Below are 25130 nucleotides of genomic sequence, written 5' to 3'. Positions count from 1 at the left end.
GGAAATCGTTTACCTCAACCTTGGAAAAACATCCGTTATACAAGTTATGGCAATACTCCCGAACTCCCGCCCCAGTACTGGGTGGCGTCGAGGTGATCTCACCAACAACTGCATAAAAGAGATTTCGATGTCGGCGAAACTCAGGTATTCCAGAACTGTAACGATAAAATTGTGACGACAACACCTCAGAGCTCAACTCCCCGGGACACTGCCACAACCCCTAAATGTCAGGAGGCACCAAGAACAATGTTCTCGTCACAAATCCATCGGAACGATTCCAAGATACCCGCGTGATCCTAAAATTTTTTTTAGTGAAATTTGAGGAGAGAGTAGTCAAAACTTCTACGTCAGGAGACCTCACCAGAGCGACGAAGGGACTGAGGAGTAAAAAGAATCCTACTCTCCGATATATATAATCCTAAGACTCAAAACATTTTTGTTCTAGACTCAACAACGCCAGCGATTCGATCAAGCAGGGGGCTCCTAAGTCGGGGATGGCTCTGATTACCAACTTGTAACGCCCACGATGCGGCTATATCTCCCACGTGTCAAGGCACGACTTAGAGGCATAACCGCATAGTGGTTTTGTCGCAAGAAGGGTCATCTTCACACAATCCCATGTAATGAACAAGAATGGGATAAAGAGTTGGCTTACAATCGCCACTTCACACAATACATAAATATCATCATACATCATCCAAAATGCAATCATATAGACCGACTATGGTCAAAATCCAGATGAAAATAAGACAACCCCAAATGCTAGATCCCCGATCGTCCCAACTGGGCTCCACTACTGATCATCAGGAAAAGACACATAGTAACGACCACGTTCCTCGTCGAACTCCCACTTGAGATCGACGCCATCATCTGCACTGGCATCGTCGGCACCTGCAACTGTTTTGGTAGAATCTGTGAGTCACGGGGACTCAGCAATCTCACACCCGCGAGATCAAGACTATTTAAGCTTATAGGAAAGGGAGGTGCAAAGAGGTGGAGCTGCAGCGGCAAAAGCATATATGGTGGCTAACTTGCGTAAATGAGAGCGAGAAGAGAAGCAACGGAACGGACGTCATCTAGCAATGACCAAGAAGTGATCCTGAACACCTACTTACGTCATAACAACTCAGACCGTGTTCACTTCCCGGACTCCGCCGAGAAGAGACCATCACGGCTACGCACGCAGTGGATGTATTTTAATTGGGTCAAGTGACAAGTTATCTACAACCGGACATTAACAAATTCCCATCTGCCTCATAACCGTGGGCACGGCTTTCGAAAGATATTACCCTGCAGGGGTGTCCCAACTTAGCCCATCATAAGCTCTCACGGTCAACGAAGGATAAACCTTCTCCCGGAAAGACCCGATCAGTCTCGGAATCCCGGTTTACAAGACATCTCGACAATGGTAAAACAAGACCAGCAAAGCCGCCCGAATGTGCCGACAAATCCCGATAGGAGCTGCACATATCTCGTTCTCAGGGCACACCGGATTGTCCAAGCTTCCGATAGGCCAGCCCAGGGTTGCCCCTGGTGGCCATCGGCGACTGACAGTTTGGACCAATACTCAGAGGAGCACTGGCCCGGGGGTTTAAAATAAAGATGACCCTCGGGCTCTAGAAAACCCGGGGAAAAAGGTATAGGTCGCAAATGGTAAAACCAAGGTTGGGCCTTGCTGGAGGAGTTTTATTCAAGGCAAACTGTCAAGGGGGTCCCATAAATCATCCGACCGCGTAAGGAACGCAAACTCAAGGAACATAATCCCGGTATAACAGTAACTAGGGCGGCAAGAGTGGAACAAAACACCAGGCATAAGGCCGAGCCTTCCACCCTTTACCAAAATATATAGATGCAGTAATTAAATAAGAGATATTGTGATATCACAACATATCCATGTTCCGACATGGAACAAACTTCAACTTCACCTGCAACTAGCAACGCTATAAGAGGGGCTGAGCAAAAGCGATAACTTGGCCAAACAACGGTTTGCTAGGAAAGGATGGTTAGGACTGACATGGTTAAAATGGGAGACATGATATAGCAAGTGATAGGTAGCGAGCATGGCAATAGAGCGAACAACTAGCATAGCAAAGATAGAATTGATTTCGAGGGGTGGTCATCTTGCCTGCAAGATTCTCAGAGTTGTCGAAAGCTTGATCCTCGTAAGCGTACTCGACAGGTTCCTCATTCACGAACTCGTCTCCCGGCTCTACCCAAGACAAGAACACAAACAAACGAAACCACAATCAACAACGAGAAATGCGCAAGCAACAAGATGCAAAACATGTATGATATGCAAGATATGGTATGCGATGCATATGCGTGCTCCGGAAGGAAATGATGAACATGGCAGTAATTTGACAAGCCAAGCATGCCACTGGAAAGATGAGGTGATTTCGGTCGAAATCGATATAAAGATCACCGGAATCGGATGCACGGTTTGCAAATGACAAGCAAAACAAGAATGACACTAATCTGCGATAAACAGCAAGATAGCACTTAAAATGCAACAAGCAATAATGCTACAGCACCCCAACATAGCAACAAAGCACATGGCAGTAATCTACAGGAGATGCTTGACAAAAGATGAACACTGAGCTACAGCTAGTTCTCAACATAACAAGCTCAAACAAGCATGGCCAAAGTGCAAAAGATTACAGGTTCACAGACTTGGTGAAAAACTGGACATGGCAGAAATCAGCATCAGGTAGCAATGTTCAGAGCACGAAATCAACATGCTACAGGAACTTAACATAGCAAAACAAGGCATGGTAGTGTTCTACTAAATGCACATGACAAAAGTCCCTTACTGACCATAAGCCAAAAAGGACCAGAAGATATGATGGCAAGCATGTAAACATAGCAAGTTTCGTTATCAGGTTCAGACTTTGCAGAAAACAGAGCATGGCAGAAATATTAATATGTAGGTCTCTTTGTGAGCTTGATGCACTCACTACAGAGCAATTCACTACAAACCAAGCATACCTACAGCAAGATGGCATGTTTATGAAGCTAACCATGGCAAGAACAATTGCATAGCATGTATGGATCAATTACAATAAGCTTGGCAAAAATGAATATCATGTTAAGAATCTGCCAGAAATATTTTATAGCAAAAGTAGAGCAAGATTGAGTCATGCTATGGCACTCCATAATTGCGAAAATTGCAGGAATGGATCAACTACAACTATATCTACAAAACATCCTTACTGAACATCTACAAAATATGCATGGATATCTCTGTAGCATGAAGTTTACATGGCAACAAAATTACAGCAGACTAGGACTTGGAGAAATCACTAAGTCCGTGAAAACAGAATTATTACGGGGCCTATTTTGCATGCTTGTGCTAGTCACCACAGAGATCACAAAAATACATGGACTACACCACTGGAAAGATGGCATGGCATAATTCAAAACACATGTAGAGCTCATGCTCAAAAGATGCACAGAATAAATAATACAAAAATGACAAATCTCCAAGTTCTGATAAGAACCAGAGATTAACAGCAACTAGCCCTCTTCCAACGAAGATTTGGACATCAAGATTACCTCTAATGAACATGGTGCAATTTAACAAAAAGAAGAGTATCACGAGGCAAACAATTTGACATATTACACGCATGAATCGGAGCTACATACACAGAGTTATCGCATCCCAAACAGGAGCAGATGCTAAGAAATCTTGATGACTTGGAGAAAAAAAGAGGCTCGGGGAAAAAGTCAACGGGCTCACAATTGGATCTGGATCGAGCCGTTCCTCGAGCTCGAGCCCGACGACGCTCGGGGCTCCGGTGTGCTCGCCGGCGGGAGGAAGGAGGGTGGCGCGAGGAAGGCCGGAGGGGAGGCCGGAGGTGCGGGCGCGCGGGCCCGGGCGGCGCCGGCGTCGGGCAGGCGGCGGGGACGGCGGCGAGCACGCGGCGGCGCACGGCGGCGGCGGCCGGCGGGGAGGAAGGCGGCGGACGGAGAAGGACGCGCGGGCCGGGGAGGGCTCGCCACGGGCTCGGGCGGGCCGCGGACGCGGGCGGCGGCGCGCGGCGACGTGGCGCGCTCCGGTTGGCCGGGCGGCGCGGCGGACGTTGTCCGGCCGGAGCGGACGCGTCCGGCGCGGCGCGGAGGGAGAGGGTTAGGGTTCGTCTGTGATTTCGTTTTTCGGGATGCCCACATATAAATAGGTAGAGGGAGCTAGGAGACTCCAAATGAGGTGCGGTTTTCGCCCACATGATCGTGATCGAACGACCTAGAGCATGGAAGAGAGTTTGGTTGGTTTTGGGCTGGTTTTTGAGGGGGTTTTTGCTGGACACTCAAATGGACTTTGCGGATGCCCGGTTAACCGATGGAGTACCAAACGACCTCCGAATGGAACGAAACTTGACCGGTAGTCTCCGGGTGGTATATTAAGACCACTTGACAAGACTCGGTCCATTCCGAGAAAGTATGACACACGCACACGAAAGAAAACAAGAGGGGTGCACCGGAGGAGATAGGAGCGCCGGATTGGAAAACGGACAACGGGGAAAATGCTCGGATGCATGAGACGAACACGTATGCGAATGCAATGCACATGATGACATGATATGAAAATGCATGACATGACAAAATACAAAACGAAAGACAAAACCCGACAACGGAGGGAAAATCATAACACATAGCCGGAAATGGCAAGAGTCGGAGTTACAATTATGGCAAGTTACATGCGGGGTGTTACACCCCTTTTCCTGGCTAAGTGAGTCGATCTGCTGCTGCTGCCGCTGGAATTTGAGTGCCAAGTCCGCGTGCGCTGATTCTAGGCCTTGAAGGCGTTCTGCTTCTTGATTCCTCTGCTCGTCCTCCAGCTTCCTCTTCTCCTCCTCCTCCATCTTCCTTCTTGCACGGCTTCTATAGTCGGCGTTCCAGTCCGAAAAGCCCTCATACCACGGAACAATGCCCTTGCCTTGTGTTCTTCCCGGGTGTTCAGGATTTCCCAGGGCGCGCGTAAGCTCGTCGTTCTCTCTGTGACGCCCCCGATTTGACCGTACACTAATCATGCACGCAAATGTGTATGATCAAGATCAGGGACTCACGGGAAGATATCACAACACAACTCTAAAACATAAATAAGTCATACAAGCATCATAATACAAGCCAGGGGCCTCGAGGGCTCGAATACAAGTGCTCGATCATAGACGAGTCAGCGGAAGCAACAATATCTGAATACAGACATAGGTTAAACAAGTTTGCCTTAAGAAGGCTAGCACAAAAGTAGCATCGATCGAAAAGGCAAGGCCTCCTGCCTGGGACCTCTTAACAACTCCTCGAAGCCGAACTCCAAGTAGAATCATCCTCGGGACCTCTAGCTCCTGGACTCCAGCATCTGGTTGCGACAATCAGGTATAGAAAGGGGAAAAGAGGGTGAAAAGCATCCGTGAGTACTCATCCAAAGTACTCGCAAGCAAGGAGCTACACTACATATGCATGTGTATATGTGTAAAGGGGCATATCAGTGGACTGAACTGCAGAATGCCAGAATAAGAGGGGGATAGCTAATCCTGTCGAAGACTACGCTTCTGGCCATCTGCATCTTGCAGCAAGTAGAAGAGAGTAGATTGAAGTCCTCCAAGTAGCATCGCATAGCATAATCCTACCCGGCGATCCCCTCCTCGTCACCTTGTTAGAGAGCGACCACCGGGTTATATCTGGCACTTGGAAGGGTGTGTTTTATTAAGTATCCAGTTCTAGTTGTCATAAGGTCAAGGTACAACTCCGGGTCGTCCTTTTACCGAGGGACACGGCTATTCGAATAGATAAACTTCCCTGCAGGGGTGCACCACATAACCCAACACGCTCGATCCCATTTGGCCGGACACACTTTTCTGGGTCATGCCCGGCCTCGTAAGATCAACACGTCGCAGCCCCACCTAGGCTCAACAGAGAGGTCAGCACGCCGGTCTAAACCTATGCGCGCAGGGGTCTGGGCCCATCGCCCTATGCACACCTGCACGTTGCGTACGCGGCCGGAAGCAGACCTAGCCCCCTTAATACAAGCGCGAGCTTACGGTCCAATGCGGCGCGCGCCACTCAGTCGCTGACGTCAAAAGAGCTTCGGCTGATACCACGACGCCGGGATACCCATAACTACTCCCGCGTAGATGGTTAGTGCGTATAGACCAAATGGCCAGACTCAGATCAAATACCAAGATCTCGTTAAGCGTGTTAAGTATCTGCAAACGCCGACCAGGGCCAGGCCCACCTCTCTCCTAGGTGGTCTCAACCTGCCCTGTCGCTCCGCCACAAAGTAACAGTCGGGGGCCGTCAGGAACCCAGGCCCACCTCTACCGGGGTGGAGCCACCTGTCCTTTCAGCCCCCTCATCAGAATCACTTGCGGGTACTCAACGAGCCGACCCGACTTTAGTCACCACATGTGTCATGTATATAATGTATATAGTATATACCCGTGATCACCTCCCGAAGTGATCACGGCCCAGTAGTATAGCATGGCAGACGGACAAGAGTGTAGGGCCACTGATGGAACACTAGCATCCTATACTAAGAAGTAGGATAGCAGGTAAGGGTAACAACTGTAGCAACAATGACAGGCTATGCATCAGGATAGGATTAAAGGAAAGCAGTAACATGCTACACTACTCTAATGCAAGCAGTATAGAGAAGAATAGGCGATATCTGGTGATCAAGGGGGGGGGCTTGCCTGGTTGCTCAGACAAGAAGGAGGGGTCGTCTTCGATGTAGTCGAACACACGAACATCGGCAGCGGTCTCGGAGTCTACCGGAAAGAAGTAACGGAGGGGGAACACAATAAATAATAGAGCAATCAAATGTAATACAAAGCAAGACGCGGCGATACGTTGTGCTAGGGGTGACCTAACGCGGTAGTAAGCGATACTGGTGAAAAGGGGGAACATCCGGGAAAGTATCCCCGGTGTTTGACGTTTTCGGACAGATGAACCGGAGGTGAAATGTTGCAGGTTCACTATGCTAGGGACGTGTGGCTGACAAACGGACTACGTATTCGGATTCGTCTCGTCGTCCTGAGCAACTTTCATGTTGAAAATATTTTAATCCGAGTTACGGATTAAAAGATATGATTTTCTAAAGATTTTATTAATTTCTGGAATTTAATTAATTATTTAATTTAATTCGAAAATGGATTTATGACATCAGCATGATGTCATGCTGACGTCAGCAGTCAACGTTGACCGTTGACCTGGTCAACCTGACAGGTGGGTCCCACCTGTCAGTGACTGTTAGTTAATTATCGGTACTTAATTAGGTTAATTAGTTATTAGTTTAATTAATCTTAATTAATTAATATTAACATGATTAAATAAGTTATTAATTATCTTAATTAATTATTTATTTAATTATTTTTATTATTTATTATTTATTTTTAATTTTTTAATTTTTTATTATTATTATTATTTTTACGTTTTGGGGGCGGGGCCCCCGTGTCATTGGCCCATAGGGGAGCCTAGTGGGTTTGTGGGCGCTGGGTGCGGGTGTGCGGGCACCAGGCGCTGAGGCGCAACCCGCTCGGTGCGAGGCGAGGTCGCCTGCGACGGCGGGGCCCGCCTGACGCAGCGGGCGAGCAAAGGGGAGTCCGCGGGCATGGGACGGCTCCAGCGGGCACCGGCCAATGAGTAGAGGCAGGCAGGGGGGCCACGGCAGTCGGCGCGAGGCCATAGCCATGGCTGATGGCGGCCTCAGACGGGTGGTCGCCAGCGGGTGCGGCCAAGGAAGCGGAAGGCGGTGACACGGCGAGAGCAGGGGCTGGCGGGTGCAGAGGGGCGTCGGGGGCAAGCACGCACGGCGCAGGGCGCGGTCAGGCGGCCGTGTACGGCGAGGCGACGACGGGGAACGGCTCGGGCGCGATGGCCATCCAGAGGAGGCGCGACGAGCGCGGGGAGGCCGCGAGCGAGCACGGCCTCGGGCGCGCGGTGACAGGGGAAGAGGGGAGAGGAGGAGGGCGCTCACGGCGGGGCTGTAGGGACGGGGCAGCATGCTCGGGGAGGACGGATGGCGTCGGAGCAGCAGGTCAACGCGGTCGTCATGGCGTTGGCCGACACGGAGGAGCGGCGACGATCCGGCGATGGGGGGGGCACCGTGGCCTTGCGCTGGTGGGGTGGACGACGACCATGGGGCGCGACGAGGTCCGAAGCCGCCGGCGATGGAGAGGCAGGGCGGGATGGCTGGTTTGGGGCTGGGCGCAGCCGTCGGGTCAGGGGGGGAACGAGCTCCCCGATCCAGATCGGGTCAGGGGAGAAAGAGGAGCGAGGGGGGAGACTGGGGATCGGGCCTAGGGTTTCGGTGCCAGGGGAGTTAGTAGTTGGGGGGGTTGGGTCAGCCTGGTTCGGGAGGCCAGCTGGGCCGATTGGCCCAGTAGGGGGGGGGTTGTCTTTCATTTATTGTTTTTCTTTTGTTTTCTGTTTTTTTTCTTTTTCATTTTTCTTTTAGTTTCTTTAGCTTTGTGAAATAATACAATAGCTCCTAAATTAATCTCAGAATAACCCACTGCCTTAAAAAGTTTGGTGACTAAATAAACTAGTTTAACATTTGTTTATTATTTTAAAAGTATTCAAATAATTCTATTTGCTACTGTTTTGTTTAGTTTAGTGCATTTAAACTTTTTATAAAGACTTGGTTTATCCACCAATATTACTTATGAATTATTTGGCTCACCCTGAACATTTTAGTTTTAATTTTTGAAATCTTTTATTGTTTGCTTGATTTTGAATTTGAAATCGAATCGGTTTCGAACTAACGCGAGGTTAGCAACAGTAATCGAGGTGACGTGGCATCATTAGCAGAGGATCACTGTAGCTTAATTATCCGGGCGTCACAATTCTCCTCCACTACAAGAAATCTCGTCCCGAGATTTAGGAGCGGTTATAAGGGGGAAGGGATTTGGTTACGAAATTCTAACGATTCTTCTCGGTCATAGTTGCTCTTCTCGAAGAGGTTGATGCATTACATTGATGCCTTCAGTCCTCTGCTTCAGGTCATCATGATGAACTTTGTCGTCCTTCCTTCAGGATCTTCACCGAACTTATGAAAGGGTGAGAAGGGAAAACCCTATAAGGACGGATTCTAACAAGATCGAGCATCAGATGGTTAACTCAGGGGAAGAAGCATAAATATCTCTCAAATTGAAACTTAAGAAGATGTCGAGAGCAAAGTAAGAAGGTACCATGAGAAGTTTCAAAATGATAGGCAAGTGTTCGATGCCTATCAGAAGGTGAAAGGGGTTCAGAGCAACGAGAATAAGTATTGCGTCTGATACCCGAATAGATCACTTGGCAGGTGGCCCGTGAGTTACATAAGAAGTCAAGCGCGAGGAATAACTCTGGAAACCGGGGGTGTACAGGAGAGTCAGGTTTCGATCCTGTGGAACTGTGGGTTATGGGCCCACCATGTGGTTTTTTTATAGGAGCAGTGACATCTTGCACGGTCATGATAGCAAGGCATGTCAGAGAGTACCCTGTCAGTTATGTCGGCAACACGTTGGTACCAAGGGCGAGGGACGAAGAGAACCATTTTCCTGCTCGTTGAAACGAGGCGGACCAATAGGCAAAGTTCTCGTCCATCGGGGGTTACCGAAAATGTCACCAACAATATTAACAGGGTCTTACTGACAGAGTTGTACACCGAGGTGTTTACATAAGCAGGAGGATATTACTGCTTAGATCATATAGATCACCAGAAAGGTTAAACCAAACAATGGAAAGGAAAATATGATTATCAGATTAAACAGAAGAATGGAAAGGAAAATGTGTTAAAACACATATTTCAAGGGTATATTCTTCCCAAGGGTAAGCAGAGCATGATATCCATGACGGGATATAACGTAGAAAACTCTTTAGGTAAGGGGAAGGAAATTTCATGACAATACCCATACAACGGTGTTTGGATAATTGAGCAGGAAACAATTAGCTTTGGGCTTCAAATGTTCCTGTTGAAAACCAGAGTACCATAGACATGCTTCGAGATAGCATTGACATGGTCAATAGGTAAGATCAGGCCATGGATTCACAAAGGTTCCATCAGGAACAACTTATGGAATAAGTCTTACAATTTCCTCATGGAAGAATGGCTAACCTTGGTAAGGAGGATACTATATCAATAGGTCATCCGGCCATGTGTGCTAGGCATGACATCATCTTACGGGGTTATAAAAAGACTAATGTTATAACTCTTGGAATTACGTTCCAACCATCATTTCTGACCAAGATTCAGATCAGATTGGTGTCAGGTTACCTCAGACTTAGGATGTCTGAGAAGAAAGGTGCAACACAAATTGATGGGATGACATTGTAAGATTCTCGGGAAATGAACCATGAAAGCAAGTTCCGAAACAAGAGTTCATCATTAAACCAATGAGAGGTGAGGAGGTGATTGATTGACTCAGCGACAATCCATTGAGACTTCCAAAAGATGGATTTCCAAAACTATGTGAACAAGGAGATAACATTAGCTAGATCGAATGAATTAATGAAGTATGCTCGAGGAAAACATACACAGTTAAACATTGGCTGAATGCACCCGAAATATGGGCTAGGTAGCACGATCAATGTTCGAATGATGATTCATTAAGCCATAGACGTAGAATGGAACTATAGACCAATAACTTCAAAGCAATAGGGTTGCTAGAAGTTTAAAATCTACACATCACAGACCATTTGTCGGTATTTCATTTAGAAACTACACGGGGACCAAGAAAGAATGGTGATGGTGAGAAGTATCACTGTACCAAGAATTCTTAAGAGGTGGAGTAATGTTCACGACATTCTTGACATCAAAAATGGTAATACTCCACGGTAGAACATAACATAAGTTGGATAGCAGGGTAAATCAAGATACATCACAAAATATGAACAAGTTCGTGTTGGGGGGGGGGGGAAGGTAAGAATGTTGTCGATGCTAACATAATTCATCGAGGGGCAAGGATGGTATTTCTCATCCTGAATTTTGACACACAACTTGGAAGAAGTCAAATTGTTGACAATGATCACGACAATTTGTCGAGAGGTTTTCAAGAAGATGTAATTGATCGATGATGACATCAAGTCAAAGGAATGATGAAAGCGAGAGGTTATTGGAACCACGGGTAGCACACGAACTCGGGGTCAAGTTTGTTGTTCGAGGTGAAACGATATGACGAGGAAAATCGACGTAAGCTTAGCTCATCGTCAAAAGTGGTGCTCCGGGAATAAGGACCGGGTAGCACAGTTAAAATCATCAAGATAATGATATAGCCAAACAGGCTAGGAATGACGCGATCGGGTACAAACTCGTAAGTGAGGAACATTACTAAAAGTTGTTGAACCGTAGTGCGGACTCGATTCAATTATCGGTGGTTTTGAGTGTTTAAAAACTCAAAGCCCGTGAAAATTTGGAATCAATGAGAATGTAGCACTTGATGAAGAACTCATAAGAAGTTATGCAGTTCCATGATAATCTCGAGATACCAGGGGGTAATACTCGACGACAAACCAAAGTAGAGGTTGGACTGGGGTATTGCTCTTACAGAAGGCAAGTGCTTAAACTTGTACGAGAAATGGTATTTAAAGGAGAACATGGTCGGAACGACGTCCACGGATTCCAGATGAACTTATTACAAGGGGACAATTATTTTAAGAGAAGCTTCCATGATAAGGTATACATCGTGTCCATGGGCATGAACACAAAGTTCAAGGTCGACTCCCACTTCTTCAATGCATAACCTTTCATTTACTTCTCGCGTTTGATGAAGTTGCAGTGTGGAAAATTTTTATCTGGCAAAATACCAGAAGAGTATGACTCATGAAAACTTTCGAGTTCACACGTATTATGAAAGGCATAGGTTCAACCCATCAAGGCATCCTAGGAACATATACCACAAACTTCGGAGTAAATATTACAAGCTCGAAAGAAGGGCATTGTTCAAAATCAGATGATACAATTTACCAAAGGCATTATATACCCATGGAAAGGCTCACAAGGTTATTCAATAGGAAGGACACTGTCGGATAAAATCCAACAAGGGAACCGATGGTCCTCAAGGGATTTGATGTGAGCATCGGTACTCAACCAGAGGAAGAAGAATGCCAGGAGATCTGGTTATAGAAACAACTGACTAACTCAACGTTCAAATGCAAAAGAATTATGATTTCCAACTCAGGGGGGTCAGAAGCAACGCTCTGATCAAGGATGGGTAAGTTGAATAGGCTTAGGGGTACAATCGATGGCAATTTGATAGGTCGAGATCCAGCTCACGTTTAAAATGACGTCTGAGCCGGAAGAATGAATTCTAGGATATGATTGAGGATTGCGAGCATTCGCAACAAATTGAATCAACGGACTCAAAATGATAATGACAAGAGATGCCATTAAGATTACGAGAATTTTGGGATTAACCATAATGCAAGCAAACAAGAATTTCAAGAGCAATAGGCTCCTGAGGATTTTCGGAAGATCGAATAGTATTTTGAAGACTATTGTGGAATACTTGAAACAACTGGGGATGACCGGATACTCGGTAAGTGCGAGAATTATCCGTAGGGGTATTCAGGTGACAAAGAACAGCAAGGCAGTAAGCTCAAAGGATTCTCGGAACAATAGAGAGAATTTCGGGGTATCTTGTAATAACAAGATCAACTGCGAAACATTGTATGAATGGCGAGTATACGTGGTTATTCATAGGAGTTTATCGATAAAAGGGAATTGCAAAAGAAATGAACACAAGTTCTCGGGTTGTCAGCGGAGAGTATCTTCAGGGTCTTCACGTGCAGCAGACGATCATCAGTAATAAGGGGCTCTCCGGGTGAAAGTGATCACGAGATCCTAATGTTAGATTTAGTAAAATTCACTTAACCCGAATAGAAGAGGGATCAGAGTCCCAGAGTATAGACAAGGAGTAAAAGATCCTAATACCACCCAATGACGACGTGGGCCCGTAAGACACACAGCCATGTTAGTAAAAGTTTGTAATGTCTAGACTCGACTTCGGCCAAGGAGTGTGGAAAGGGGGATTCCTACGGGCAGTCGGCTCTGATACCAACTTGTGACGCCCCCGATTTGACCGTACACTAATCATGCACGCAAATGTGTACGATCAAGATCAGGGACTCACGGGAAGATATCACAACACAACTCTAAAACATAAATAAGTCATACAAGCATCATAATACAAGCCAGGGGCCTCGAGGGCTCGAATACAAGTGCTCGACCATAGACAAGTCAGCGGAAGCAACAATATCTGAATACAGACATAGGTTAAACAAGTTTGCCTTAAGAAGGCTAGCACAAAAGTAGCATCGATCGAAAAGGCAAGGCCTCCTGCCTGGGACCTCTTAACTACTCCTCGAAGCCGAACTCCAAGTAGAATCATCCTCGGGACCTCTAGCTCCTGGACTCCAGCATCTGGTTGCGACAATCAGGTATAGAAAGGGGAAAAGAGGGAGAAAAGCATCCGTGAGTACTCATCCAAAGTACTCGCAAGCAAGGAGCTACACTACATATGCATGTGTATATGTGTAAAGGGGCATATCAGTGGACTGAACTGCAGAATGCCAGAATAAGAGGGGGATAGCTAATCCTGTCGAAGACTACGCTTCTGGCCATCTCCATCTTGCAGCAAGTAGAAGAGAGTAGATTGAAGTCCTCCAAGTAGCATCGCATAGCATAATCCTACCCGGCGATCCCCTCCTCGTCACCCTATTAGAGAGCGACCACCGGGTTATATCTGGCACTTGGAAGGGTGTGTTTTATTAAGTATCCAGTTCTAGTTGTCATAAGGTCAAGGTACAACTCCGGGTCGTCCTTTTACCGAGGGACACGGCTATTCGAATAGATAAACTTCCCTGCAGGGGTGCACCACATAACCCAACACGCTCGATCCCATTTGGCCGGACACACTTTTCTGGGTCATGCCCGGCCTCGTAAGATCAACACGTCGCAGCCCCACCTAGGCTCAACAGAGAGGTCAGCACGCCGGTCTAAACCTATGCGCGCAGGGGTCTGGGCCCATCGCCCTATGCACACCTGCACGTTGCGTACGCGGCCGGAAGCAGACCTAGCCCCCTTAATACAAGCGCGAGCTTACGGTCCAATGCGGCGCGCGCCACTCAGTCGCTGACGTCAAAAGAGCTTCGGCTGATACCACGACGCCGGGATACCCATAACTACTCCCGCGTAGATGGTTAGTGCGTATAGACCAAATGGCCAGACTCAGATCAAATACCAAGATCTCGTTAAGCGTGTTAAGTATCTGCAAACGCCGACCAGGGCCAGGCCCACCTCTCTCCTAGGTGGTCTCAACCTGCCCTGTCGCTCCGCCACAAAGTAACAGTCGGGGGCCGTCAGGAACCCAGGCCCACCTCTACCGGGGTGGAGCCACCTGTCCTTTCAGCCCCCTCATCAGAATCACTTGCGGGTACTCAACGAGCCGACCCGACTTTAGTCACCACATGTGTCATGTATATAATGTATATAGTATATACCCGTGATCACCTCCCGAAGTGATCACGGCCCAGTAGTATAGCATGGCAGACGGACAAGAGTGTAGGGCCACTGATGGAACACTAGCATCCTATACTAAGAAGTAGGATAGCAGGTAAGGGTAAAAACTGTAGCAACAATGACAGGCTATGCATCAGGATAGGATTAACGGAAAGCAGTAACATGCTACACTACTCTAATGCAAGCAGTATAGAGAAGAATAGGCGATATCTGGTGATCAAGGGGGGGGCTTGCCTGGTTGCTCAGACAAGAAGGAGGGGTCGTCTTCGATGTAGTCGAACACACGAACATCGGCAGCGGTCTCGGAGTCTACTGGAAAGAAGTAACGGAGGGGGAACACAATAAATAATAGAGCAATCAAATGTAACACAAAGCAAGACGCGGCGATACGTTGTGCTAGGGGTGACCTAACGCGGTAGTAAGCGATACTGGTGAAAAGGGGGAACATCCGGGAAAGTATCCCCGGTGTTTGACGTTTTCGGACAGATGAACCGGAGGTGAAATGTTGCAGGTTCACTATGCTAGGGACGTGTGGCTGACAAACGGACTACGTACTCGGATTCGTCTCGTCGTCCTGAGCAACTTTCATGTTGAAAATATTTTAATCCGAGTTACGGATTAAAAGATATGATTTTCTAAAGATTTTATTAATTTCTGGAATTTAATTAATTATTTAATTTAATTCGAAAATGGATTTATGACATCAGCATGATGTCATGCTGACGTCAGCAGTCAACATTGACCGTTGACCTGGTCAACCTGACAGGTGGGTCCCACCTGTCAGTGACTGTTAGTTAATTATCAGTAGTTAATTAGGTTAATTAGTTATTAGTTTAATTAATCTTAATTAATTAATATTAACATGATTAAATAAGTTATTAATTATCTTAATTATTTATTTATTTATTTTTACTATTTATTATTATTATTATTTTATTATTATTTTTTCTTTTTTTACGTTCTGGGGGTGGGCCCCCCGTGTCATTGGCCCATAGGGGAGCCTAGTGGGTTGGTGGGCGCTGGGTTCGGGTGCGCGGGCACCAGGCGCTGAGGAGCAACCCGCCCGGTGCGAGGCGAGGTCGCCGGCGACGGCGGGGCCCGCCTGACGCAGCGGGCGAGCAAAGGGGAGTCCGCGGGCATGGGACGGCTCCAGCGGGCACCGGCCAATGAGTAGAGGCAGGCAGGGGGGCCACGGCAGTCGGCGCGAGGCCATAGCCATGGCTGATGGCGGCCTCAGACGGGTGGTCGCCAGCGGGTGCGGCCAAGGAAGCGGAAGGCGGTGACACGGCGAGAGCAGGGGCTGGCGGGTGTAGAGGGGCGTCGGGGGCAAGCACGCACGGCGCAGGGCGCAGTCGGGCGCCCGTGTACGGCGAGGCGACGACGGGGAACGGCTCGGGCGCGATGGCCATCCAGAGGAGGCGCGACGAGCACGGGGAGGCCGCGAGCGAGCACGGCCTCGGGCGCGCGGTGACAGGGGAAGAGGGGAGAGGAGGAGGGCGCTCACGGCGGGGCTGTAGGGACGGGGCAGCATGCTCGGGGAGGACGGATGGCGTCGGAGCAGCAGGTCAACGCGGTCGTCATGGCGTTGGCCGACACGGAGGAGCGGCGACGATCCGGCGAGGGGGGGCACCGTGGCCTTGCGCTGGTGGGGTGGACGACGACCATGGGGCGCGACAAGGTCCGAAGGCGCCGGCGATGGAGAGGCAGGGCGGGATGGCTGGTTCGGGGCTGGGCGCAGCCGTCGGGTCAGGGGGGGAACGAGCTCCCCGATCCAGATCGGGTCAGGGGAGAAAGAGGAGCGAGGGGGGAGACTGGGGATCGGGCCTAGGGTTTCGGTGCCAGGGGAGTTAGTAGTTGGGGGGGGGGGTTGGGCCGGCCTGGTTCGGGAGGCTAGCTGGGCCGATTGGCCCAGTAGGGGGGGTTGTCTTTCATTTATTGTTTTTCTTTTGTTTTCTATTTTTTTTCTTTTTCATTTTTCTTTTAGTTTCTTTAGCTTTGTGAAATAAGACAATAGCTCCTAAATTAATCTCAGAATAACCCACTGCCTTAAAAAGTTTGGTGACTAAATAAACTAGTTTAACATTTGTTTATTATTTTAAAAGTATTCAAATAATTCTATTTGCTACTGTTTTGTTTAGTTTAGTGCATTTAAACTTTTTATAAAGACTTGGTTTATCCATCAATATTACTTATGAATTATTTGGCTCACCCCGAACATTTTAGTTTTAATTTTTGAAATCTTTTATTGTTTGCTTGATTTTGAATTTGAAATCGAATCGGTTTCGAACTAACGCGAGATTAGCAACAGTAATCGAGGTGACGTGGCATCATTAGCAGAGGATCACTATAGCTTAATTATCCGGGCGTCACACTCTCTGTTGGGCATGAACATCCCCTTTTGAGCATCTTCTGTTGCATCAGTTAACTTATCTTCGGCTCCTTTAAGAGATGCCTTCTTTGAAACCTGGCCTGTCTTCGGGTCCAACGCCCCCATGCGCATAGAACCAAGTTCTGCACCTAGGGGGCCAGCTCAATGTAACTGGAGTGACCTGTGCAGCCTGCATCTCTTGCTCAGACTTATCCCACTTAGGCATTGCCACCGCATAGCCACCTGGCCCCAGCCTATGGAACTGCTCCCTTTTTGCGGCATTGGCCTTGTTTTTTCTCGACCATTCCTTAGATAATTCTGATTCCTTGAATTTCATGAAAGCGGGCCGGTGTTCTCTTTGCTTCTCCAGTGTTCCCTTTAATTCTGGAGTCTTCTTTCCTCCTTCGACGTACTTGGTCCATATAGTTTTCTTGTGGGTGTTGAATGCAATTGCCATCTTCCTAAGAGCAGCGTCCTTGACTTTCTGCACATCTGCATCAGTGAAATGATTAGGTAGGGTGAGATGTTCCATGAGAGATTCCCAAAGCGTTGATTTTGCTCTGTCGTCGACCCAAGTAAGATCTGGCCGTTTCTTTGCTGGCTCTTTCCATTCCTGAATGGAGATCGGGAGTTGGTCCCTCAATAGAACTCCGCACTGACGAACGAACTTGTTCACAATGTTCTTAGGCGCGCTAGGTTCGCCATTACTTTTGATGGCATCGATGTTGTACTTTACGCCCTCCTTCAACTTTTTGCCCGGGCCTCGCACTGTCCTGCTGCCTGTAGAAGATTTGCTCGATCCGGAGGGCTGAAAGAAGAAAGATCGATTTGTTAATATATCTTCAAATCATTAAAAAGATGTGATGATCACCAGATGCCTGCTTATATAAATATACCTCGCCGATCTCTGTTATTTCAAGATCAACATTTTCGGCGTCATCATAATCATAGTTCATGACTTCATCAATTCGGTCATCGCGATCGAATATCATATCATCACCCTCCCCGGTATTGTTCAGATATTGGGAGCCGTCATCTTCTTCATTCTGATCATCTGGCCCGCGAGGGGAGCGTATGATCTCGAACAGGGCCTCTTCTCCCTCTCTGCCGGTATTGTCCGCCATAGCTTTTATTTAACTAATCCAGAAGAAATATAAAACAATTTACTATTCGAATTACAATTCATGCATGTAATCAATAAGTAAAAACTGAATCATAATACATAATCTCGAATACATCGTCTCGAATAATATATATAATCTCGAATACATCGTCTTGAATATTATATATCAAATACATCACTAACTAGCTAGCTAATAAAGATCGAGTACTACAGAAGAATCTAGGCCACTCGCGGTTCCTGAGGCGCGGGCGGTGGACACCCAAAGAGAAGAAACCATCACAGGATCATAGCTCCGGTCATCTCCCCAAAGAACCTGCTAGGTATTGGAGAACCTAACGTCCATAGCAGCCATGTAGTGACGGACGTGCTCGTCCTCCTCCCTGACACGGCGACGCACCACCTCCGGCGGGGCCGGCTCCCTCTGCACCGAACGTGGCCCACGCGAACGCCACCAAAGGAGCTCAGGGTCGACGACGGGACCCGGGGCCGGGTTCCTCACCAAGCGGCGAGCCCCTGAAGGTAGCACCTCCCAGTGCCAGCCCGGCGGAGCCCAGTCCTGAACATGGGTCCTCTGAAGTAGGACGTCGTCGCGAACGGGTCGACGGCGAGGATGCGGGTCGGGCATCGTCGAGAACAAATACTATATGCAAACGTAACATTTTTAAAATGATTGGATTGTGATTTCTTATATATATCTAGCTAGCTAATTCATCTAACATTTTGACAAAAGTATAAAAAACTAATTCATCTAACATTAATTAATATATCTAATTCATCGAATTAAAAGTATAAAATAATAATTCATCTAACATTAATATATCTAGCTAATTTCATCTAACATTTGACATTAATCTAGTTAATTAATTAGTCTAAAACCTTTTTTTACGTCAATTCATCTAAACCCTTTGACATTTGACATTAATCTAATCTAATTAATTCATTCATCTAAAACCTTTGTATTTAAAAAATAGAAAAAACAGAAAAACTAAAAACTAAAAACTAAAAACAGAAAAACACATCTAAGTGTGTGTGTGTGTGCGCGCGCGGCCGGCCATATGCATGGCGGCTGGGGTTCTTACAGCGGGGCGATGGGACGGAGCGCGGCGAGGCGATGGGGCGGCGATGGGGGCAGCGACGGTGACGGGGCAGCGGCGTACGGGGCGGCGGCGAGATGGCGACGACGGGGACGGTGACGACGGGCCGGGGCGTCGACGGGGACGGGGGCGGCGGCGATGAGGATGGCGACGGTGATGATGCGCGGCGGGGACGGCGACGGGCGATGGGCGACGGCGCGGGACGGGGCGGCGGCGATGTCGAAGCAGGGAGGAGAAGTGGGAGATGAGGAACTGAAATTTTTTGAAGTGTTGTATATATAGGATTGACCTTTAGTACCGGTTGCGGCCACCGATCGGTACCAAAGGCTTGTTTTGGCCAGGCGGAGCGGTGGGCAGGGCACACCTTTAGTACCGGGTGGTGGCTCCAACCGGTACTAAAGACCCCCCCTTTAGTACCGGTTGGAGCCACGACCCGGTACTAAAGGTGGTGCCCTGCCAGGCGAGGGGCGTAGAAGTTTAGTCTCACCTCGCTAGCCGAGGGGCGCTCGCACCTGCTTATAAGCCCCGCCGCTGCTGCTATCTCGAGCTCCTCTCTAAAGCAGGCCTTCTAGGCCTACCTCTGCTGCGATGCCCTGTTGGGCCTACTAGGCTAGCGGGCCTGCATCCTGGCCCAACTAGAGGTTGGGTTTCTAGTCGTATGCAGGCCGCTGTGGCCCAGTAGGCGGGCTTTTTTTCATTTAGTTTTTTTCTTCTTTTTTCTTTTCTGCTTTATTTTTTTTTCTTTTATTTATTTTTGAGTTATTTTTTTGCTGTATTTAGAGTTTCTTTATGAATATCTTTGCTTTAGGTACAAAAAATTACAAACTTTCTGTTAGTGCCGGTAGTTTTCAAATTTCAATAGTTTAAATTTTGAATTGTTTGAAATTTGTGTGAATCACTAGTTTGTGAATAACTTAACTTTAAAATTAGATTTTTCAGTGATTCTTTTTTCTTATGTTTAATATTAGTGTGTTTTATCATTATATTCAATTTGGTAATACTAGCACATATGCGCGTGCATTGCAACGGGAGAGATAATTTTTGCGAGAAACAGCGGGAAAGATAATTGATGTGTCAACAAAAAAGGGTGTCCACAATGGTAGGCGCCAGAGCAAGGAGTCATGGTCTTCTTGCTGGACATGCTTGACATGGGAAATCTTGATAGTGGTGCGGTTGGTCGGCATGGTGGCGAGCACCCAACTCATGCCTTTTTTTCTCCTGGTCTAATTCCATCTTGGGGTTGTACCTGCCTCCTCATTTGGTAGCTGCGAGGCAACCTTTAGGACACAGTTGCTTCGACCACTCTATCCTACGACGGCGTAACCAAGTGGATTATTAATTTCAACGCATAAATGCTGTTTCATTAGCATAATCAGGCATGAATGTCCCTTCTTTTTAGGATTAATTCTTTTTGATTATTTTAGTGCTCAAGTGCCCATAATTTTGCTCTAATTAAAACAAAACAATATATTCTCTTTTATTGGCGTAAGCCCACAATTACTTTCATTTATAGTCAACGAACATAGAACGAATAGGCACCACTAACCAATGGCCAGCGCGAATATTTAAGAAAAATACTATAACGTTAGATTAGAAATATTTTTAAATGTTTTTGAAATTTCAAAAAAATGAATTGGCGAATATTCTTGGAAACGTGAACAATTTTTTTAAATCCCGAACGATTTTCAAGACATGCGAACAATTGTATTTTTAAAATTCCAATATTTTTGGAAAAACACGAACACAATTAGAGACATTAATATTTTTGAAATTCAAAAACAGTATTTTGAAAACATAGAAATTTTATAAAAACACAAAATTTTGTGAATTTCTGGATTTTTTAAAAGGGAAACATTCAAAACAATTTTAGAAAATGTTTTCTTGGATGAAAATAATATTTTTGATTTGTGACCATTTCACTAAAATAGAATATTTTAAAATATAGTACATTTTATAAAAATATTTTTATAAAAAATATCAAGTAAATTTGAAAAACACAAACATTTTTTAAAAATTGATAAAAATTTAAAAATAGAATTTTTAAAATTTACGTACATTTTTAAATCAAAAAATTGTTTTTTGAAATAGGAATTGTTTTCGTATATTTGAAAAACAATTCTGAATATTTTTGTAAATTTTTAGTTGACAAAAAATAGAAATAAAGAAGGAAAAAAGAAAAAGAAATATAAAAGAGAAAGACAAAGGAACAGAAAGGGTAAAATAGAAATACAACACCAAAAAAGGGGAAACGGGCCGGCCCAGTCTTAGGCGCCTTGTGGGAAGCTTCAACTATTTATCGCTCCACGCGACAAATAAGGTCCTCCTAACTGCATGTGCAATAATAAGTGGGCTAGCTTAGTTGGGCCGACTTTTTTTCTTTTAGATAGACGCAGAAAAGTTTAGTACCACCTCGAATAGAAAAAAAAATCTTTTTGACGGTGAACGGATGAAAAAGTTGGAGAAACGCACTTTGCTTTATTAGTAGGTAATAGACTTAGGTTATTTAGAAAATGAAATGCCTTTGTAACAGATGAGTTTTCGTCCGAAACCCTGATACTTCGAAAGAGATTGTCCATTTGGCACACGAAGTGCATCCAGTTTTTGTCGTAACCCTCTCTACTTTTTTGCACATACTATGTGGGTGAAATTATGATACCATGCCAACTTTCAACCTTTTCGGAGTTCATTTGAAGTGTTTTTCAATTTCAGGGTCATTTAGCTGAAAAAATTAGTAAATGCATGAAAGAATTTGTTTGCACATAAAATTTCTTCGCGTTTCAAATGCCAAAACACATAAGTACCCTAACTATTACAAAGATTCCCTCCTGGGTGTGAAACACAGAAGAAAGTGATGACAGTGAAGCCGATCACATCCCAGATCTTTGGGTGTAAAACTTTTTCTTCGCGTGTGTCCCTTTGTGCCGTAACCATGGACAATCTTCATCATTTAACTGGATGCTCGGGTCAATATTCACTGTGAATGGAGCAATTTCATCAAACTTTTCATAATCTTCTGACATGTCTGTCTTGTCATCCACTCCCACGATGTTTCTTTCCCCAGAAAGAACTATGTGGCGCTTTGGCTCATCGTATGATGCATTCGCTACCCTATCTTTTCTTTTTCTCGGCTTGGTAGACATGTCCTTCACATAGAAAACCCGTGCCACATCATTGGCTAGGACGAATAGTTCGTCTGCATACGCAAAATTGTTGAGATCCACTGTCCTCATTTCGTACTGCGGGTCTTCCGTTACCCCGCCTCGTGTCATATTGACCCATTTGCACCAAAACAAAGGGACCTTCAAACCACGTCCATAGTCAAGTTCCCATATGTCCTCTATGTAACCATAATATGTTTCCTTTCCCGTCTTGGTTGCTGCATCAAAGCGGACACCATTGTTTTTGTTAGTGCTCTTCTTATCTTGGGCGATCGTGTAAAATGTATTCCCATTTCACTCGTACCCTTTGAAAGTCATTATATTCGAAGATGGTAACTGGGACAGCAAGTACAGGTCATCTTCAATAGCGGCGTCATGCATGGCACGTGTCTGCAACCAGCCGGCGAAAGTCCCTGTTTGTTCACGTGTAATCCAGTCGTCAGACTGCTACAGGTGTTTGGAGCGTAGAAAATTCTTATGTTCGTCCATATACGGAGCCACCAAGGCGGAATTCTGTAGAACTGTAGTGTGCTTGAGTGAGAGAGTGCCTGTCCATACATATTATTTGATCCCCTCCTAGCGTGGCTTTTCCATCTAGTCTGCCCTTATGCCGCGATTCAGGAACACCAATCGGCTTAAGGTCAGGAATAAAGTCAATACAAAACTCAATGACCTCCTCATTTTCATGGCCCTTGGAGATGCTTCCTTCTGGCCTAGCACGATTATGAACATATTTCTTTAAGACTCCCATGAACCTCTCAAAGGGGAACATATTGTGTAGAAATACAGGACCCAAAACGTCAATCTCTTCGCATAGGTGAACTAGGACGTGCGTCATGATGTTGAAGAAGGATGGTGGGAACACCAACTCGAAACTGACAAGACATTGCACCAAATCATTCTCTAACCTTGGTATGATTTGTGGATCGATTACCTTTTGAGAGATTGCATTGAGGAATGCACATAGCTTCACAATGGCTAATCGAACGTTTTCTGGTAGAAGCCCCCTCAATGCAACCGGAAGTAGTTGCGTCATAATCACATGGCAGTCATGAGACTTTAGGTTCTGGAACTTTTTCTCTGCCATATTTATTATTCCCTTTATATTCGACGAGAAGCTAGATGGTACCTTAATACTGAGCATGCATTCAAAGAAGATTTCCTTCTCTTCTTTGGTAAGAGCGTAGCTGGCATGACCCTGATGTATGCCGTCTTCTCCATGCATACGTTGCTGGTCCTCCCGTGCCTCTGGTGTATCTTTTGTTTTCCCATACACGCCCAAGAAGCCAAGCTGGGTCACGCAAAGATTCTTCGTCACGTGCATCACGTCGATTGCCGGAGCAGACATCTAGGTCTTTCCAATAGCGTAGGTCCCAAAATATAGATTTTTCTCCCACATGGGTGCGCGTCCGTTAGCGTCATTCGGAACAGGTTGTCCGCCGGGACCCTTTCCAAAGACTACCTTCAAATCCTTGACCATATCATGTACATCAGCACCAGTACGGTGGCGAGGCTTCGTCCGGTGATCCGCCTCACCTTTGAAATGCTTGCCTTCCTTTCTTACGGGATGCCTGCTCGGAAGAAATTGACAATGTCCCAGGTACACATTCTTCCTACAATTATCCAAATATATACTGTTGGTATCATCCAAACAGTGCGTGCATGCACGGTATCCCTTGTTTGTCTATCCTGAAAGGTTACTAAGAGCAGGCCAATCATTGATGGTCACGAACTGTAGCGACCCGACCTCAAACGGTCAAGTCTCTGTGCTTCAGTGTCATCACTGGATCGGTAATGCTGACACACTCAGTACTCGAAGGATTTATAACAGAGTAGCAATCACACACTTATTACATCGAATGTCTCAAAAGAGAACATATTACAATAAATATGGCTTAAGGCCATCTAACAAGATAACAGCGGAAGGCTTGGAAGGTAAAGTGAGTCCATCAACTCCAATGGCATAGCTGAGTGCATGACAAACGACCTAGCGATCCTTACTCCTCATCTGAAATGTCTGCAACATAATATGTTGCAGCCCAAAAACGGGTCAGCACATGGAATATGCTGGCAATGTAACACAGTAGAGCAATGAACAGATAAATGCTATCACTACATGCATATATGGCTGGTGGAGGCTCTATGGTTATATGATTTTTGCGAAAAGCCAATTTTTTCCTACAACAAAGGAATAAATTTTATTTAACTATCATGGTGGTTGAAACATCATTGAGAAGGTTCCTACAACTCAATCCCAATTAAGGTAATTAACAACCCAACAAATTAACTTAGAGTGATGAGATACAATAGGATAATCCAAGTACTAGATACTCAAGATGTCCATAACCGAGGACACGGCTAACCATGATTAGTTTATACACTCTGCAGAGGTTTGCGTACTTTTCCCCACAAGACTCGATCTCCTCCGTTGGATTTCTCGTACTACATGGTGTTTGAGAAACGGATGACCGAGACACAGTCTTTTAGCAGCATTAACTCTAACCCCGGGTGGACAGTTACACCTACTTTCCCTCTACATCTGCTAGCCCACCACTGGAAGAGGTCATGCAACATACTCAACTATGCCAAAGCTCATAATGGCTTGTCGCTGCACACGGAAGTTTCTAGCATGAATAATCTTATGATCCCTTTGAGCCTGGGTGGTGGACCGTAGGATGATCACACGGGTACTCCGGGATATCCTAGGACAACACTGGATTCTCCAGGTGCCCACAAGCAATCCACCCAGATGTGTATTAAAGTTGCCACCTTAAGTTGAACCATTAATTAACAACTCACATCTGTCATGGATCTCTCAACCCAAACCACGTCTACGAGCATAGCATAGCAATATAAGCATACGTAGAAGTAACTCCCAAGGGTTTGATAATAAACA

Source organism: Aegilops tauschii, chromosome 6 (genome assembly GCF_002575655.3).
Source record: "Aegilops tauschii subsp. strangulata cultivar AL8/78 chromosome 6, Aet v6.0, whole genome shotgun sequence".
Classification (NCBI taxonomy): Eukaryota; Viridiplantae; Streptophyta; class Magnoliopsida; order Poales; family Poaceae; genus Aegilops; species Aegilops tauschii.
The sequence above is the reverse complement of the archived record's forward strand: the minus strand, read 5'-3'. Positions refer to the sequence as shown.